Source organism: Gymnoscopelus braueri (genome assembly GCF_963280865.1).
Source record: "Gymnoscopelus braueri genome assembly, chromosome: 18".
Taxonomy (NCBI): Eukaryota; Metazoa; Chordata; class Actinopteri; order Myctophiformes; family Myctophidae; genus Gymnoscopelus; species Gymnoscopelus braueri.
Genome location: NC_137618.1, coordinates 51,492,366 through 51,509,622, shown reverse-complemented (window position 1 = coordinate 51,509,622; position 17,257 = coordinate 51,492,366).

The window sequence follows — 17,257 nt, the reverse complement described above, 5'->3', positions numbered from 1 at the left end:
AGGACAAGCACACGGCTTAAGACCCCAATCCAACGGGAAAGGCCACGCCCCCAGCTTGAAACCACGCCCCCAAGCCAATAGGCCCCGCCCAGAGCTTCAGACCCCATCCCCCGGGGTGATAGGCCACGCCCACCCCCAGCCGATATCAGATCTACAAGCTCGTAGAGTCCCACTGCTGTAAACCACGCCCCCAAGCCGACAGGCCACGCCCCCCGCTCCAAACCACGCCCCGATGGCGATAGGCCACGCCCCCAGCTTCAAACCACAGCCCCTCGCCCCAAGCCGACAGGCCACGCCCCAAGCTCCAAACCACGCCCCCATGTCGATAGGCTACGCCCCTAGCCTTAAACCACACCCCCTTGGCGATAGGCCACGCCCATAGCTCCAAACCACACCCCCTTGGTGATAGGCCAAGCCCACAGCCCCAAACCACTTCCCCCTCACCAATAGGCCACACCCCCGGCTCGAAACCACACCCCCAAGGTGATAGGCCACGCCCACATAGTGGCTGGGGGAGGGGCCGGGGTTAATTGTTCGACCGATTGATCAATCGATTGGTAGAGAGTAACATATTATTATACCAGCCTGTAGGGGGAGGTAGAGAGTAACATATTATAATACCAGCCTGTAGGGGGAGGTAGAGAGTCACATATTATAATACCAACCTGTAGGGGGAGGTAGAGAGTAACATATTATAATACCAGCCTGTAGGGGGAGGTAGAGAGTAACATAGTATAATACCAGTCTCTAGGGGGAGGTAGAGAGTAACATATTATAATACCAGCCTCTAGGGGGAGGTAGAGAGTAACATATTATTATACCAGCCTGTAGGGGGAGGTAAAGAGTAACATAGTATAATACCAGTCTGTAGGGGGAGGTAGAGAGTAAGATATTATAATACCAGCCTGTAGAGGGAGGTAGAGAGTAACATATTATAATACCAGCCTGTAGGGGGAGGTAGAGAGTAACATATTATAATACCAGCCTGTAGGGGGAGGTAGAGAGTCACATATTATAATACCAACCTGTAGGGGGAGGTAGAGAGTAACATATTATAATACCAGCCTGTAGGGGGAGGTAGAGAGTCACATATTATAATACCAGCCTGTAGGGGGAGGTAGAGAGTCAAATATTATAATACCAGCCTGTAGGGGGAGGTAGAGAGTCACATATTATAATACCAGCCTGTAGGGGGAGGTAGAGAGTAACATATTATAATACCAGCCTGTAGGGGGAGGTAGAGAGTCACATATTATAATACCAGCCTGTAGGGGAGGTAGAGAGTAACATATTATAATACCAGCCTGTAGGAGGAGGTAGAGAGTAACATATTATAATACCAGCCTGTAGGGGGAGGTAGAGAGTAACATATTATAATACCAGCCTGTAGGGGGAGGTAGAGAGTAACATATTATAATACCAGCCTGTAGGGGGAGGTAGAGAGTAACATATTATAATACCAGCCTGTAGGGGGAGGTAGAGAGTAACATATTATAATACCAGCCTGTAGGGGGACGTAGAGAGTAACATATTATAGTACCAGCCTGTAGGGGGAGGTAGAGAGTCACATATTATAATACCAGCCTGTAGGGGGAGGTAGAGAGTAACATATTATAATACCAGCCTGTAGGGGGAGGTAGAGAGTCACATATTATAATACCAGCCTGTAGGGGAGGTAGAGAGTAACATATTATAATACCAGCCTGTAGGGGGAGGTAGAGAGTAACATATTATAATACCAGCCTGTAGGGGGAGGTAGAGAGTAACATATTATAATACCAGCCTGTAGGGGGAGGTAGAGAGTAACATATTATAATACCAGCCTGTAGGGGGAGGTAGAGAGTAACATATTATAATACCAGCCTGTAGGGGGAGGTAGAGAGTAACATATTATAGTACCAGCCTGTAGGGGGAGGTAGAGAGTCACATATTATAATACCAGCCTGTAGGGGAGGTAAGAGAGTAACCTATTATAATACCAGCCTGTAGGGGGAGGTAGAGAGTCACATATTATAATACCAGCCTGTAGGGGGAGGTAGAGAGTCACATATTATAATACCAGCCTGTAGGGGAAAATGTCACCAAAGTGCTTATCTCAGCCCAAAAATGCTATTTTGAGCCACGATTTTTTAAAGAAAGTGGGTGTCAGTTTTGTCTGAAGGAAGGCATTGGGGCTCATGTATTTTGTGTTGGGCTCCTAAAACCCACTTTTAGAGACCTCACAAAGTCAGCAGCCACTTAGAATGTACTGGGAACAAGTTACAGGAAAATGTCACCAAAGTGCTTATCTCAGTCTAAAAATGCTATTTTGACCCAAGATTTTTTAAAGAAAGTGGGTGTCAGTTTTGTCTGAAAGAAGGCATTAGGGCTCATGTATTTTGTGTTGGGCTCCTAAAACCCACTTTTAGAGACCTCACAAAGTCAGCAGCCACTTAGAATGTACTGGGAACAAGTTACAGGAAAATGTCACCAAAGTGCTTATCTCAGTCTAATAATGCTATTTTGACCCAAGATTTTTTTAAGAAAGTGGAAGTCAGTTTTGTCTGAAAGAAGGCATTAGGGCTCATGTATTTTGTGTTGGGCTCCTAAAACCCAATTTTACAGACCTCACAAAGTCAGCAGCCACTTAAAATGTACTGGGAACAAGTTACAGGAAAATGTCACCAAAGTGCTTATCTCAGCCCAAAAATGCTATTTTGAACCACGATTTTTTAAAGAAAGTGGGTGTCAGTTCTGTCTGAAGGAAGGCATTAGGGCTCATGTATTTTGTGTTGGGCTCCTAAAACCCACTTTTAGAGACCTCACAAAGTCAGCAGCCACTTAGAATGTACTGGGAACAAGTTACAGGAAAATGTCACCAAAGTGCTTATCTCAGTCTAATAATGCTATTTTGACCCAAGATTTTTTTAAGAAAGTGGAAGTCAGTTTTGTCTGAAAGAAGGCATTAGGGCTCATGTATTTTGTGTTGGGCTCCTAAAACCCAATTTTACAGACCTCACAAAGTCAGCAGCCACTTAAAATGTACTGGGAACAAGTTACAGGAAAATGTCACTAAAGTGCTTATCTCAGCCCAAAAATGCTATTTTGAACCACGATTTTTTAAAGAGAGTGGGTGTCAGTTCTGTCTGAAGGAAGGCATTAGGGCTCATGTATTTTGTGTTGGGCTCCTAAAACCCACTTTTAGAGACCTCACAAAGTCAGCAGCCACTTAGAATGTACTGGGAACAAGTTACAGGAAAATGTCACCAAAGTGCTTATCTCAGCCCAAAAATGCCATTTTGAGCCACGATTTTTTAAGGAAAGTGGGTGTCAGTTTTGTATGAAGGAAGGCATTGGGGCTCATGTATTTTGTGTTGGGCTCCTAAAACCCACTTTTAGAGACCTCACAAAGTCAGCAGCCACTTAGAATGTACTGGGAACAAGTTACAGGAAAATGTCACCAAAGTGCTTATCTCAGTCTAATAATGCTATTTTGACCCAAGATTTTTTTAAGAAAGTGGAAGTCAGTTTTGTCTGAAAGAAGGCATTAGGGCTCATGTATTTTGTGTTGGGCTCCTAAAACCCAATTTTACAGACCTCACAAAGTCAGCAGCCACTTAAAATGTACTGGGAACAAGTTACAGGAAAATGTCACCAAAGTGCTTATCTCAGCCCAAAAATGCTATTTTGAACCACGATTTTTTAAAGAAAGTGGGTGTCAGTTCTGTCTGAAGGAAGGCATTAGGGCTCATGTATTTTGTGTTGGGCTCCTAAAACCCACTTTTAGAGACCTCACAAAGTCAGCAGCCACTTAGAATGTACTGGGAACAAGTTACAGGAAAATGTCACCAAAGTGCTTATCTCAGCCCAAAAATGCCATTTTGAGCCACGATTTTTTAAGGAAAGTGGGTGTCAGTTTTGTATGAAGGAAGGCATTGGGGCTCATGTATTTTGTGTTGGGCTCCTAAAACCCACTTTTAGAGACCTCACAAAGTCAGCAGCCACTTAGAATGTACTGGGAACAAGTTACAGGAAAATGTCACCAAAGTGCTTATCTCAGTCTAATAATGCTATTTTGACCCAAGATTTTTTTAAGAAAGTGGAAGTCAGTTTTGTCTGAAAGAAGGCATTAGGGCTCATGTATTTTGTGTTGGGCTCCTAAAACCCAATTTTACAGACCTCACAAAGTCAGCAGCCACTTAAAATGTACTGGGAACAAGTTACAGGAAAATGTCACCAAAGTGCTTATCTCAGCCCAAAAATGCTATTTTGAACCACGATTTTTTAAAGAAAGTGGGTGTCAGTTCTGTCTGAAGGAAGGCATTAGGGCTCATGTATTTTGTGTTGGGCTCCTAAAACCCACTTTTAGAGACCTCACAAAGTCAGCAGCCACTTAGAATGTACTGGGAACAAGTTACAGGAAAATGTCACCAAAGTGCTTATCTCAGCCCAAAAATGCCATTTTGAGCCACGATTTTTTAAGGAAAGTGGGTGTCAGTTTTGTATGAAGGAAGGCATTGGGGCTCATGTATTTTGTGTTGGGCTCCTAAAACCCACTTTTAGAGACCTCACAAAGTCAGCAGCCACTTAGAATGTACTGGGAACAAGTTACAGGAAAATGTCACCAAAGTGCTTATCTCAGTCTAATAATGCTATTTTGACCCAAGATTTTTTTAAGAAAGTGGAAGTCAGTTTTGTCTGAAAAAAGGCATTAGGGCTCATGTATTTTGTGTTGGGCTCCTAAAACCCAATTTTACAGACCTCACAAAGTCAGCAGCCACTTAAAATGTACTGGGAACAAGTTACAGGAAAATGTCACCAAAGTGCTTATCTCAGCCCAAAAATGCTATTTTGAACCACGATTTTTTAAAGAAAGTGGGTGTCAGTTCTGTCTGAAGGAAGGCATTAGGGCTCATGTATTTTGTGTTGGGCTCCTAAAACCCACTTTTAGAGACCTCACAAAGTCAGCAGCCACTTAGAATGTACTGGGAACAAGTTACAGGAAAATGTCACCAAAGTGCTTATCTCAGCCCAAAAATGCCATTTTGAGCCACGATTTTTTAAGGAAAGTGGGTGTCAGTTTTGTATGAAGGAAGGCATTGGGGCTCATGTATTTTGTGTTGGGCTCCTAAAACCCACTTTTAGAGACCTCACAAAGTCAGCAGCCACTTAGAATGTACTGGGAACAAGTTACAGGAAAATGTCAAAATAGCATTTTTAGGCTGAGATAAGCACTTTTGTGACACTTTCCTGTAACTTGTTCCCAGTACATTCTAAGTGGCTGCTGACTTTGTGAGGTCTCTAAAAGTGGGTTTTAGGAGCCCAACACAAAATACATGAGCCCTAATGCCTTCCTTCAGACAAAACTGACACCCACTTTCTTAAAAATACGTATTATAATATGTGACTCTCTACCTCCCCCTACAGGCTGGTATTATAATATGTTACTCTCTACCTCCCCCTACAGGCTGGTATTATAATATGTTACTCTCTACCTCCCCCTACAGGCTGGTATTATAATATTTGACTCTCTACCTCCCCCTACAGGCTGGTATTATAATATGTTACTCTCTACCTCCCCCTACAGGCTGGTATTATAATATGTTACTCTCTACCTCCCCCTACAGGCTGGTATTATAATATGTTACTCTCTACCTACCCCTACAGGCTGGTATTATAATATGTGACTCTCTACCTCCCCCTACAGGCTGGTATTATAATATGTTACTCTCTACCTCCCCCTACAGGCTGGTATTATAATATGTGACTCTCTACCTCCCCCTACAGGCTGGTATTATAATATGTGACTCTCTACCTCCCCCTACAGGCTGGTATTATAATATGTGACTCTCTACCTCCCCCTACAGGCTGGTATTATAATAATTACTCTCTACCTCCCCCTACAGGCTGGTATTATAATATGTTACTCTCTACCTCCCTCTACAGGCTGGTATTATAATATGTTACTCTCTACCTCCCCCTACAGACTGGTATTATACTATATTACTCTCTACCTCCCCCTACAGGCTGGTATTATAATATGTTACTCTCTACCTCCCTCTACAGGCTGGTATTATAATATCTTACTCTCTACCTCCCCCTACAGACTGGTATTATACTATGTTACTCTCTACCTCCCCCTACAGGCTGGTATAATATGTTACTCTCTACCTCCCCCTAGAGGCTGGTATTATAATAAGTTACTCTCTACCTCCCCCTAGAGACTCGTATTATACTATGTTACTCTCTACCTCCCCCTACAGGCTGGTATTATAATATGTGACTCTCTACCTCCCCCTACAGGCTGGTATTATAATATGTTACTCTCTACCTCCCCCTACAGGCTGGTATTATAATATGTGACTCTCTACCTCCCCCTACAGGCTGGTATTATAATAAGTTACTCTCTACCTCCCCCTAGAGACTCGTATTATACTATGTTACTCTCTACCTCCCCCTACAGGCTGGTATTATAATATGTGACTCTCTACCTCCCCCTACAGGCTGGTATTATAATATGTGACTCTCTACCTCCCCCTACAGGCTGGTATTATAATAATTACTCTCTACCTCCCCCTACAGGCTGGTATTATAATATGTTACTCTCTACCTCCCTCTACAGGCTGGTATTATAATATGTTACTCTCTACCTCCCCCTACAGGCTGGTATAATATGTTACTCTCTACCTCCCCCTAGAGGCTGGTATTATAATATGTTACTCTCTACCTCCCCCTAGAGACTCGTATTATACTATGTTACTCTCTACCTCCCCCTACAGGCTGGTATTATAATATGTTACTCTCTACCTCCCCCTACAGGTTGGTATTATAATATGTGACTCTCTACCTCCCCCTACAGGCTGGTATTATAATATGTTACTCTCTACCTCCCCCTACAGGCTGGTATTATAATATGTTACTCTCTACCTCCCTCTACAGGCTGGTATTATAATATGTTACTCTCTACCTCCCCCTACAGACTGGTATTATACTATGTTACTCTCTACCTCCCCCTACAGGCTGGTATTATAATATGTTACTCTCTACCTCCCTCTACAGGCTGGTATTATAATATCTTACTCTCTACCTCCCCCTACAGACTGGTATTATACTATGTTACTCTCTAACTCCCCCTACAGGCTGGTATAATTATATATGTTACTCTCTACCTCCCCCTAGAGGCTGGTATTATAATATGTTACTCTTTACCTCCCCCTAGAGACTGGTATTATACTATGTTACTCTCTACCTCCCCCTACAGGCTGGTATTATAATATGTTACTCTCTACCTCCCCCTACAGGCTGGTATTATAATATGTTACTCTCTACCTCCCCCTACAGGCTGGTAGGTGTACCACAAGTTACAGGAAAGTGTCACCAAAGTGCTTATCTCAGCCTAAAAATGCTATTTTGACATTTTCCTGTAACTTGTTCCCAGTACATTCTAAGTGGCTGCTGACTTTGTGAGGTCTCTAAAAGTGGGTTTTAGGAGCCCAACACAAAATACATAAGCCCTAATGCCTTCCTTCAGACAAAACTGACACCCACTTTCTTTAAAAAATCGTGGCTCAAAATGGCATTTTTGGGCTGAGATAAGCACTTTGGTGACATTTTCCTGTAACTTGTTCCCAGTACATTCTAAGTGGCTGCTGACTTTGTGAGGTCTCTAAAAGTGGGTTTTAGGAGCCCAACACAAAATACATGAGCCCTAATGCCTTCTTTCAGACAAAACTGACACCCACTTTCTTAAAAAAATCTTGGGTCAAAATAGCATTTTTAGACTGAGATAAGCACTTTGGTGACATTTTCCTGTAACTTGTTCCCAGTATATTCTAAGTGGCTGCTGACTTTGTGAGGTCTCTAAAAGTGGGTTTTAGGAGCCCAACACAAAATACATGAGCCCTAATGCCTTCCTTCAGACAAAACTGACACCCACTTTCCTTAAAAAATCGTGGCTCAAAATAGCATTTTTGGGCTGAGATAAGCACTTTGGTGACATTTTCCTGTAACTTGTTCCCAGTACATTCTAAGTGGCTGCTGACTTTGTGAGGTCTCTAAAAGTGGGTTTTAGGAGCCCAACACAAAATACATAAGCCCTAATGCCTTCTTTCAGACAAAACTGACACCCACTTTCTTAAAAAAATCTTGGGTCAAAATAGCATTTTTAGACTGAGAATAAGCACTTTGGTGACATTTTCCTGTAACTTGTTCCCAGTACATTCTAAGTGGCTGTTGACTTTGTGAGGTCTCTAAAAGTGGGTTTTGGGAGCCCAACACAAAATACATGAGCCCTAATGCCTTCCTTCAGACAAAACTGACACCCACTTTCTTTAAAAAATCGTGGCTCAAAATAGCATTTTTGGGCTGAGATAAGCACTTTGGTGACATTTTCCCCTACAGGCTGGTACTATAATATGTGACTCTCTACCTCCCCCTACAGGCTGGTACTATAATATGTTACTCTCTACCTCCCCCTACAGGCTGGTATTATAATATGTTACTCTCTACCTCCCCCTACAGACTGGTATTATACTATGTTACTCTCTACCTCCCCCTACAGGCTGGTAATATAATATGTTACTCTCTACCTCCCCCTACAGGCTGGTATTATAATATATTACTCTCTACCTCCCCCTACAGGCTGGTATTATAATATGTTACTCTCTACCTCCCCCTACAGGCTGGTATTATAATATGTTACTCTCTACCTCCCCCTACAGGCTGGTATTATAATATGTTACTCTCTACCTCCCTCTACAGGCTGGTATTATAATATGTTACTCTCTACCTCCCCCTACAGACTGGTATTATACTATGTTACTCTCTACCTCCCCCTACAGACTGGTATTATACTATGTTACTCTCTACCTCCCCCTACAGGCTGGTATTATAATATGTTACTCTCTACCTCCCACTACAGGCTGGTATAATAATATGTTACTCTCTACCTCCCCCTACAGGCTGGTATTATAATATGTGACTCTCTACCTCCCCCTACAGGCTGGTATTATAATATGTTACTCTCTACCTCCCTCTACAGGCTGGTATTATAATATGTGACTCTCTACCTCCCCCTACAGGCTGGTATTATAATATGTTACTCTCTACCTCCCCCTAAAGGCTGGTATTATAATATGTGACTCTCTACCTCCCCCTACAGGCTGGTATTATAATATGTTACTCTCTACCTCCCCCTACAGGCTGGTATTATAATATGTTACTCTCTACCTCCCCCTACAGGCTGGTATTATAATATGTTACTCTCTACCTCCCACTACAGGCTGGTATTATAATATGTTACTCTCTACCTCCCCCTACAGGCTGGTATTATAATATGTTACTCTCTACCTCCCTCTACAGGCTGGTATTATAATATGTTACTCTCTACCTCCCCCTACAGACTGGTATTATACTATGTTACTCTCTACCTCCCCCTAGAGGCTGGTATTATAATATGTTACTCTCTACCTCCCCCTACAGGCTGGTATAATAATATGTTACTCTCTACCAATCGATTGATCAATCGGTCGAACAATTAACCCCGGCCCCTCCCCCAGCCACTATGTGGGCGTGGCCTATCACCTTGGGGGTGTGGTTTCGAGCCGGGGGTGTGGCCTATTGGTGAGGGGGAAGTGGTTTGGAGCTGTGGGCTTGGCCTATCACCAAGGGGGTGTGGTTTGGAGCTATGGGCGTGGCCTATCGCCAAGGGGGTGTGGTTTAAGGCTAGGGGCGTGGCCTATCGACATGGGGGCGTGGTTTGGAGCTGGGGGCGTGGCCTGTCGGCTTGGGGCGAGGGGCTGTGGTTTGAAGCTGGGGGCGTGGCCTATCGCCATCGGGGCGTGGTTTGGAGCGGGGGGCGTGGCCTGTCGGCTTGGGGGCGTGGTTTACAGCAGTGGGACTCTAAAATAGCAGATCTACAAGCTCGTAGATCATAGCTCTACGAGCTTGTAGATCTGATATCGGCTGGGGTTGGGCGTGGCCTATCACCCCGGGGGGTGGGGTCTGAAGCTGTGGGCGGGGCCTGTCGGCTTGGAGGCGTGGTTTGAAGCTGGGGGCGTGGCTTATCGGCTTGGGGGCGTGGTTTACAGCAGTGGGACTCAAAAATAGCGGATCTACAAGCTCGTAGATCATAGCTCTACGAGCTTGTAGATCTGATATCGGCTGGGGGTGGGCGTGGCCTATCAACCCGGGGGGTGGGGTCTGAAGCTCTGGGCGGGGCCTATTGGCTTGGGGGCGTGGCCTTTCCCGTTGGATTGGGGTCTTAAGCCGTGTGCTTGTCCTCTATCGGCGAGGGGTGTGTGGTTTGAAGCTGGGGGCGTGGCCTATCGCCATGGGGGCATGGTTTGGAGCGGGGGGCGTGGCCTGTCGGCTTGGGGGCGTGGTTTACAGCAGTGGGACTCAAAAATAGCAGATCTACAAGCTCGTAGAGCATAGCTCTACGAGCTTGTAGATCTGATATCGGCTGGGGTTGGGCGTGGCCTATCGCCCTGGGGGGTGGGGTCTGAAGCTGTGGGCGGGGCTTATTGGCTTGGGGGCGTGGTTTCAAGCCGGGGGCGTGGCCTTTCCCCTTGGATTGGGGTTTTAAGCTGTGTGCTTTTCCTCTATCGGCGAGGGGGCTGTGGTTTGAAGCTGGGGGCGTGGCCTATCGCCATGGGGGCGTGGTTTGGAGCGGGGGGCGGGGCCTGTCGGCTTGGGGGCGTGGCATTTCCCCTTGGATTGGGGTCTTAAGCCGTGTGCTTGTCCTCTATCGGCGAGGGGGTGTGGTTTGAAGCTGGGGGCGTGGCATATCGCCATGGGGGCGTGGTTTGGAGCTGGGGGCGTGGCCTGTTGGCTTGGGGGCGTGGTATACAGCAGTGGGACTCAAAAATAGCAGATCTACAAGCTCGTAGAGCATAGCTCTACGAGCTTGTAGATCTGATATCGGCTGGGGTTAGGCGTGGCCTATCACCCCGGGGGGTGGGGTCTGAAGCTGTGGGCGGGGCCTGTCGGCTTGGAGGCGTGGTTTGAAGCTGGGGGCGTGGCTTATCGGCTTGGGGGCGTGGTTTACAGCAGTGGGACTCAAAAATAGCGGATCTACAAGCTCGTAGATCATAGCTCTACGAGCTTGTAGATCTGATATCGGCTGGGGGTGGGCGTGGCCTATCACCCCGGGGTGTGGGGTCTGAAGCTGTGGGCGGGGCCTATTGGCTTGGGGGCGTGGTTTCAAGCCGGGGGCGTGGCCTTTCCCCTTGGATTGGGGTCTTAAAGAGGTGGTGCCATGTTTTTGCACTTTTTCTGTTTTTCATGTGTCTATGAGGTTGATAGAACTTCATTAAGCCCCCCGGTGGTATTTTTATGGTGTTTTATGTCTTCTCTGACTATTTGGAGTTTTTTCCTGGAGGCTGAAACCTTGAGGGTCAAATGTGCCAATAGAGAAACAGCGCTTTAGTGACATCACAAAGCCCACACCCTCCCCCTCATTATCATAACACAACAGGTGTGGGCATGAGGAGGAGGAGGGACTAGGACAGGTGGGTGGTGCTAAGGTGGTGGAGGAGGTGCTAAGGTGAGAACCAGGTATACTTAATGCACTGGTGGGTGTGTCTACATAAAAACAACATTTTAACACTTACTGTACACTTTTTTTTTGTTGAAAAAAATCCTTACATAATAATAATACCTTATGATCAGGTTTTAGGGTTGAAAAATATCATGGCACTCCATCTTTAAGCCGTGTGCTTGTCCTCTATCGGCGAGGGGTGTGTGGTTTGAAGCTGGGGGCGTGGCCTATCGCCATGGGGATGTGGTTTGGAGCTGGGGGCGTGGCTTGTTGGCTTGGGGGCGTGGTATACAGCAGTGGGACTCAAAAATAGCAGATCTACAAGCTCGTAGAGCTATGCTCTACGAGCTTGTAGATCTGCTATTTTTTCGCCCCCAAGCCAATAGGCCCCGCCCACAGCTTCAGACCCCACCCCCCGGGGTGATAGGCCACGCCCACCCCCAGCCGATATCAGATCTAGAAGCTCGTAGAGCTATGATCTACGAGCTTGTAGATCTGCTATTTTTGAGTCCCACTGCTGTAAACCACGCCCCCAAGCCGACAGGCCACGCCCCCCGCTCCAAACAATGCCCCCATGGCGATAGGCCACGCCCCCAGCTTCAAACCACACACCCCTCGCCGATAGAGGACAAGCACACGGCTTAAGACCCCAATCCAAGGGGAAAGGCCACGCCCCCGGCTTGAAACCACGCCCCCAAGCCAATAGGCCCCGCCCACAGCTTCAGACCCCACCCCCCGGGGTGATAGGCCACGCCCACCCTCAGCCGATATCAGATCTACAAGCTCGTAGAGGTATGATCTACGAGCTTGTAGATCCGCTATTTTTGAGTCCCACTGCTGTAAACCACGCCCCCAAGCCGACAGGCCACGCCCCCCGCTCCAAACCACGCCCCGATGGCGATAGGCCACGCCCCCAGCTTCAAACCACAGCCCCTCGCCCCAAGCCGACAGGCCACGTCCCCAGCTCCAAACCACGCCCCCATGGCGATAGGCCACACCCCTAGCCTTAAACCACACCCCCCCTTGGCGTATGGCCACGCCCATAGCTCCAAACCACACCCCCTTGGTGATAGGCCAAGCCCACAGCTCCAAACCACTCCCCCCTCACCAATAGGCCACACCCCCGGCTCGAATCCACACCCCCAAGGTGATATGCCACGCCCACATAGTGGCTGGGTGAGGGGCCGGGGTTAATTGTTCGACCGATTGATCAATCGATTGGTAGAGAGTAACATATTATTATACCATCCTGTAGGGGGAGGTAGAGAGTAACATATTATAATACCAGCCTTTAGGGGGAGGTAGAGAGTAACATAGTATAATACCAGCCTGTAGGGGGAGGTAGAGAGTAACATATTATAATACCAGCCTCTAGGGGGAGGTAGAGAGTAACATATTATTATACCAGCCTGTAGGGGGAGGTAGAGAGTAATATAGTATAATACCAGTCTGTAGGGGGAGGTAGAGAGTAAGATATTATAATACCAGCCTGTAGAGGGAGGTAGAGAGTAACATATTATAATACCAGCTTGTAGGGGGAGGTAGAGAGTAACATAGTATAATACCAGTCTGTAGGGGGAGGTAGAGAGTAACATATTATAATACCAGCCTGTAGAGGGAGGTAGAGAGTAACATATTATAATACCAGCCTGTAGGGGGAGGTAGAGAGTAAGATATTATAATACCAGCCTGTAGGGGGAGGTAGAGAGTCACATATTATAATACCAGCCTGTAGGGGGAGGTAGAGAGTAACATATTATTATACCAGCCTGTAGGGGGAGGTAGAGAGTAACATATTATATTACCAGCCTGTAGGGGGAGGTAGAGAGTAACATAGTATAATACCAGTCTGTAGGGGGAGGTAAAGAGTAACATATTATAATACCAGCCTGTAGAGGGAGGTAGAGAGTAACATATTATAATACCAGCCTGTAGGGGGAGGTAGAGAGTAACATATTATAATACCAGCCTGTAGGGGGAGGTAGAGAGTAACATATTATAATACCAGCCTGTAGGGGGAGGTAGAGAGTAACATATTATAGTACCAGCCTGTAGGGGGAAATGTCACCAAAGTGCTTATCTCAGCCCAAAAATGCTATTTTGAGCCACGATTTTTTATAGAAAGTGGGTGTCATTTTTGTCTGAAGGAAGGCATTAGGGCTCATGTATTTTGTGTTGGGCTCCTAAAACCCACTTTTAGAGACCTCACAAAGTCAACAGCCACTTAGAATGTACTGGGAACAAGTTACAGGAAAATGTCACCAAAGTGCTTATCTCAGTCTAAAAATGCTATTTTGACCCAAGATTTTTTTAAGAAAGTGGGTGTCAGTTTTGTCTGAAAGAAGGCATTAGGGCTTATGTATTTTGTGTTGGGCTCCTAAAACCCACTTTTAGAGACCTCACAAAGTCAGCAGCCACTTAGAATGTACTGGGAACAAGTTACAGGAAAATGTCACCAAAGTGCTTATCTCAGCCCAAAAATGCTATTTTGAGCCACGATTTTTTAAAGAAAGTGGGTGTCAGTTTTGTCTGAAGGAAGGCATTAGGGCTCATGTATTTTGTGTTGGGCTCCTAAAACCCACTTTTAGAGACCTCACAAAGTCAGCAGCCACTTAGAATGTACTGGGAACAAGTTACAGGAAAATGTCACCAAAGTGCTTATCTCAGTCTAAAAATGCTATTTTGACCCACGATTTTTTTAAGAAAGTGGGTGTCAGTTTTGTCTGAAGGAAGGCATTAGGGCTCATGTATTTTGTGTTGGGCTCCTAAAACCCACTTTTAGAGACTTCACAAAGTCAGCAGCCACTTAGAATGTACTGGGAACAAGTTACAGGAAAGTGTCACCAAAGTGCTTATCTCAGCCTAAAAATGCTATTTTGACATTTTCCTGTAACTTGTTCCCAGTACATTCTAAGTGGCTGCTGACTTTGTGAGGTCTCTAAAAGTGGGTTTTAGGAGCCCAACACAAAATACATGAGCCCCAATACCTTCCTTCAGACAAAACTGACACCCACTTTCTTAAAACAATCTTGGGTCAAAATAGCATTTTTAGACTGAGATAAGCACTTTGGTGACATTTTCCTGTAACTTGTTCCCAGTACATTCTAAGTGGCTGCTGACTTTGTGAGGTCTCTAAAAGTGGGTTTTAGGAGCCCAACACAAAATACATGAGCCCTAATGCCTTCCTTCAGACAAAACTGACACCCACTTTCTTTAAAAAATCGTCGCTCAAAATGGCATTTTTGGGCTGAGATAAGCACTTTGGTGACATTTTCCTGTAACTTGTTCCCAGTACATTTTAAGTGGCTGCTGACTTTGTGAGGTCTGTAAAAGTGGGTTTTAGGAGCCCAACACAAAATACATGAGCCCTAATGCCTTCTTTCAGACAAAACTGACGCCCACTTTCTTAAAAAAATCTTGGTTCAAAATAGCATTTTTAGACTGAGATAAGCACTTTGGTGACATTTTCCTGTAACTTGTTCCCAGTACATTCTAAGTGGCTGCTGACTTTGTGAGGTCTCTAAAAGTGGGTTTTAGGAGCCCAACACAAAATACATAAGCCCTAATGCCTTCTTTCAGACAAAACTGACACCCACTTTCTTAAAAAAATCTTGGGTCAAAATAGCATTTTTAGACTGAGATAAGCACTTTGGTGACATTTTCCTGTAACTTGTTCCCAGTACATTCTAAGTGGCTGTTGACTTTGTGAGGTCTCTAAAAGTGGGTTTTAGGAGCCCAACACAAAATACATGAGCCCTAATGCCTTCCTTCAGACAAAACTGACACCCACTTTCTTTAAAAAATCGTGGCTCAAAATAGCATTTTTGGGCTGAGATAAGCACTTTGGTGACATTTTCCCCTACAGGCTGGTACTATAATATGTGACTCTCTACCTCCCCCTACAGGCTGGTATTATAATAGGTTACTCTCTACCTCCCCTACAGGCTGGTATTATAATATGTGACTCTCTACCTCCCCCTACAGGCTGGTACTATAATATGTTACTCTCTACCTCCCCCTACAGGCTGGTATTATAATATGTTACTCTCTACCTCCCCCTACAGGCTGGTATTATAATATGTTACTCTCTACCTCCCCCTACAGGCTGGTATTATAATATGTTACTCTCTACCTCCCTCTACAGGCTGGTATTATAATATGTTACTCTCTACCTCCCCCTACAGACTGGTATTATACTATGTTACTCTCTACCTCCCCCTACAGGCTGGTAATATAATATGTTACTCTCTACCTCCCCCTACAGGCTGGTATAATAATATGTTACTCTCTACCTCCCCCTACAGGCTGGTATTATAATATGTGACTCTCTACCTCCCCCTACAGGCTGGTATTATAATATATTACTCTCTACCCCCCCCCTACAGGCTGGTATTATAATATGTTACTCTCTACCTCCCCCTACAGGCTGGTATTATAATATGTTACTCTCTACCTCCCCCTACAGGCTGGTATTATAATATGTTACTCTCTACCTCCCTCTACAGGCTGGTATTATAATATGTTACTCTCTACCTCCCCCTACAGACTGGTATTATACTATGTTACTCTCTACCTCCCCCTACAGACTGGTATTATACTATGTTACTCTCTACCTCCCCCTACAGGCTGGTATTATAATATGTTACTCTCTACCTCCCACTACAGGCTGGTATAATAATATGTTACTCTCTACCTCCCCCTACAGGCTGGTATTATAATATGTGACTCTCTACCTCCCCCTACAGGCTGGTATTATAATATGTTACTCTCTACCTCCCCCTACAGGCTGGTATTATAATATGTTACTCTCTACCTCCCCCTACAGGCTGGTATTATAATATGTTACTCTCTACCTCCCACTACAGGCTGGTATTATAATATGTTACTCTCTACCTCCCCCTACAGGCTGGTATTATAATATGTTATTCTCTAACTCCCTCTACAGGCTGGTATTATAATATGTTACTCTCTACCTCCCCCTACAGACTGGTATTATACTATGTTACTCTCTACCTCCCCCTACAGGCTGGTATTATAATATGTTACTCTCTACCTCCCCCTACAGGCTGGTATAATAATATGTTACTCTCTACCAATCGATTGATCAATCGGTCGAACAATTAACCCCGGCCCCTCCCCCAGCCACTATGTGGGCGTGGCCTATCACCTTGGGGGTGTGGTTTCGAGCCGGGGGTGTGGCCTATTGGTGAGGGGGAAGTGGTTTGGAGCTGTGGGCTTGGCCTATCACCAAGGGGGTGTGGTTTGGAGCTATGGGCGTGGCCTATCGCCAAGGGGGTGTGGTTTAAGGCTAGGGGCGTGGCCTATCGACATGGGGGCGTGGTTTGGAGCTGGGGGCGTGGCCTGTCGGCTTGGGGCGAGGGGCTGTGGTTTGAAGCTGGGGGCGTGGCCTATCGCCATCGGGGCGTGGTTTGGAGCGGGGGGCGTGGCCTGTCGGCTTGGGGGCGTGGTTTACAGCAGTGGGACTCAAAAATAGCAGATCTACAAGCTCGTAGATCATAGCTCTACGAGCTTGTAGATCTGATATCGGCTGGGGTTGGGCGTGGCCTATCACCCCGGGAGGTGGGGTCTGAAGCTGTGGGCGGGGCCTGTCGGCTTGGAGGCGTGGTTTGAAGCTGGGGGCGTGGCTTATCGGTTTGGGGGCGTGGTTTACAGCAGTGGGACTCAAAAATAGCGGATCTACAAGCTCGTAGATCATAGCTCTACGAGCTTGTAGATCTG